Genomic DNA, 3,796 nt, shown 5'->3' on the forward strand with positions numbered 1-3,796 from the left:
TCATGAAGTCAACAGAGAGTACTCTGGGAGGTGAAACCATGTATGGATTGTTTTTTCTTGTTCAGTGTCAGCCCAAGAAAACTCATTCTCCAAAACTGAAAGACATTAATTTCAGCTACCTAAAGCTACTGAGGATATAGAATGAGAGTGGATATATTTCAGATATAAACATAACAACTTCCATTTACCTAGGCACTAGATAGGAAGAAAAGGGAAATCAGATAACTTCATGATGAAGGCTTGAAACAACATGTGTTTATTGAATACACACTGTGTATGCTGAGATGTGTGGTCAGGATGTGATATGCCTTATCTCAATCTTATGTCAGCCCAAAGCAACAAGAAAGAAGAATATGTCAGCTTTATTTCCAACAGGCCGATAAATAAGAGACAATGTCAGAACATCTCTAAGGTAGCATAAGCTGGATCATTGAGTCAAAGGTGGGCAAGAAGGTAGCAGTGTTTTGAAGGATATATTTTTCTTATTGAGGGAAAGAATAGCCACGGACATGTAGTAAGATGTAGATGAGAGACTTTCATCAAGTTTGTGACATTTGACCACATACTTCATCCTTTCATTCTGAGATACGATGCCTCTGAGAAACAGAAAGATAGCCATCATGTTTTACCATCAGTGCTATGATAGAAAGATTTAACAAAGAAAATCCCCAGTAAAGGCAAAGGCACATCAATCTGCAATTTGAAGAAGTGAAACAGGACCCCAAAAAGGGCTCTTAAGGTTTGTTGCAGAATTGATGGGACCAAGTTTGCTCATTATCTTTATGAAAGGGATAGAGATAGAGTTTCTACTTCTTTCCATTGGAGCTAGGCATGTAGATACATCTTTGCCTCCTCATTTTCTCAAATCGGCTTGAATGCATCTCTTCCATCCTATTAGCCTTTGGGTGACCAACAGTTACTGTAGTAAAATATAATTCAATTTGTTCTGGAACTGAGCAATCCTTTTCCTATCTCCTTTAACTTCTTAAGAGTATCACAAACAGAAGAAAGGGAAAAAAATGTGTCAACTTCATTGAATTTCATTCTCCTTACAGGTAAAAAGTTCTCATGCTATAGCACAGTTGGTGAATTAAATGAGAAAAAATATATGTGGAAGTATACATTTTTCTGGCACGTATAGCCATGAATATTTTGTTAAATTGGTTCTTTGATTACCAGGATATAAATTCTGGCCCAGGGTTCTTCTAGGAGCTGCATTGAAGTCCTTGTTTCTCAGACTATAAATCATGGGATTGAATAAAGGGGTGAGGATGGTATACGATGCAGATATGAGGGTGTCTTGACCTGAGGAGAGATTGGTCTTATAGATGAAAGAGGCACCCATGGTGCACAGCTGCCACAATGAGATGGGCACAGGTGGAGAAAGCTTTATATCTTCCAACAGAGGATGGACTCTCTAGATGGCTGAGATGATGTGGACATGAGACATAAGCAACAATGGGATAACTAGAACAAACACTCCAAGCATGAATATAACCAACTGACTGAGACAGGAGTGATGAGGTGTCGGCTTAAGAACAGGGGAGATATCACAGAAGTGATGGAGCTGGTTGGAAGAGTGGAAGGGCAGGTGGAACACAAAGGAGGTGGTAACCAGGGAGACAGTGAAGCCTCAGGCCCAGGCCACAGCCACTAGCCCCACGCACACCCCACGCCCCATAAGCCATGAGCACGGTGTAATGCAGCGGGTTGCAGATGGCCACGTAGCGGTCATAGCCCATGGCTGCCAGCAGGAAGGAGTGGGAGCAGCCAAGGAAGAGGAAGGTGAACATCTGGATGGCACAGCCCAGGAAGGAGATGGTCTTCCTCTAGGCCAGCAGGTCCACCAGCATCTTGGGTATGATGACGAAGGTGTACCAAGTCTCCGAGCAGGAGAGCACAGAGAGGAAGAAGTACATGGGTGTGTGCAAGGCTCTGTCCAGCACAATGGTGGAGATGATGATGGCTTGGGTTCCCAGAGTGAACAGGTAGAGAATCAGGAAGATGGCAAAGAGCAGCAGCTGCAGCCTGGCCAGAGATGAGAAGCCCAGGAAGACAAACTCTCTCACCACTGTCTCATTGACCCACTCCATACAGGGGCACTTCCAGATAGGAGAGGCAGGGACAGGGGTAGAGACCAGGTTCCAGGATTATAAAACAGAAGAGATATACAAAAACTTACCACAATGTTTGGGGGTGGCAGGCATTTTTAGATATTTGGGAGCATCCCCCCATGGTCTGCTGAGGAAAGAACAGATTTCATTTGTGTGGCAGTATACTTGACACCATTCTGTGTGAGGAACAAGTTATCTTCCAAGGATTAGAAAGCTGCCTAAATGGTTTCTCTTTCATCTTGCATATGGATTGTTCTTGTTCAGTATCAGCTCAAGAAAACTCATTCTCCAAAACTGAAGAACATTAATTGCAGCTACCTAAAGCTGTTGAGGTTATAGAATGAGAGTGGGTATTCTTCAGATATAAACATGTCAACTTCAGTTTACCTAAGCACTAGACTGGAAGAAAGGGAAAAATCAGACAACCTCATAGGGAAGGTTTGAAACAACTTATATTTATTGAGCACTTAATGTATACTTAGATATGTGTTCAAGTTTCAATGAGTTATCTCAATCTTATGTCAGTATCCATCACAACAAGTAAAGAGAAAATTTAGATTAATAAAAGGCAAGGTAGGAACATCTCTGAGGTTGTATAAGCTAGATCACTGAATCAAAGGTGGGAAAGAAGATAGCAGTACATTTTTTTTGTCCATCGTGGGGCTTGAACTCTGGGCCTGGCTGCTGTCTCTCAGCTCTTCAGCTCAAGGCTAGCACTCTACCACTTGAGCCACAGCACCACTTCTTATTGGAGATCAGTCTCACAGATTTTCCTGCCCAGGTTGGCTTTGAACCCTGATCCTCAGATCTCAGCCTCCTGAGTAGCTAGGTTTACAGACATGAGCCACCAGCACCCAGCAGTAGCAGTATTTTAAAGGATATGTTTTTCTTGTTTGAGGGAAGAATAGCCACTGAAATGTAGATATAGTCTCATTTGAGTTTGTGACGTTTCATAACACACTATACCTTTTTCATTCTGAGATGCCTCAGAGAAACAGAAAGATAGCCATAGTATTTTATCATCAGTGCTATGATAGAATGATTTAAGATAGAAAAATAGGCATTCTATTCAGACAAGTATTCATAGAACATAAAGTAAAAGTTCTAAGCTTCTTCCATTTGTAGTGGGACCATCCAAAGGTTTAGGGAACTGTGTGATTTGGGAAACACATATAACTTGCACATCTAAGCTCCTTATTTTTTCAACTATCTTTTTTAATCTTTTATCTTTATTTATTTATTTATTTATTTTTGTCAGTCATGGGGCTTGAACTCTGTCTAGGCTTGGGTGCTGTCCTTGTGCTCTTCAGCTCAAGGCAAGCACTCTACTGCTTGAACCACAGTGCCACTTCTGGTTTTCTAATGCTTTATTGGAGATAACAGTCTCACAGACTTTCCTGCCCAGAACTGTGATCCTCAAATCTCAGCCTCCTGAGTAGCTAGGATTACAGGTGTGGAACCACCGGCACCTGGCTTAATCTTTTATTTTTAAGTATTATACAAAGGAGTTGCCATTTTACAAAGTAGTTTATGGATACAATATATCTTAATCAACATCACTCCACAGGCTCATTATTCTAAAGGGGATGAATAAGAAATAATTGAAATAAGCTATTAGATGCATGGAATATGATGAAATAGAAGTTTCTCCAAAAATATCTTGTTGAAATAGTTTTATTTAA

The 3,796-nt window shown here is 41.0% G+C and overlaps 1 pseudogene; it reads right to left on the bottom strand.

Moving 5' to 3' along the window:
* Window positions 1-1,090: 1,090 nt before the first annotated feature.
* Window positions 1,091-2,093, bottom strand: LOC105996434 (annotated as a pseudogene).
* Between the last annotated feature and the right edge of the window lie 1,703 nt (window positions 2,094-3,796).

This window comes from Dipodomys ordii, unplaced genomic scaffold (assembly GCF_000151885.1).
Source record: "Dipodomys ordii isolate 6190 unplaced genomic scaffold, Dord_2.0 Scaffold131, whole genome shotgun sequence".
Lineage (NCBI taxonomy): Eukaryota > Metazoa > Chordata > Mammalia > Rodentia > Heteromyidae > Dipodomys > Dipodomys ordii.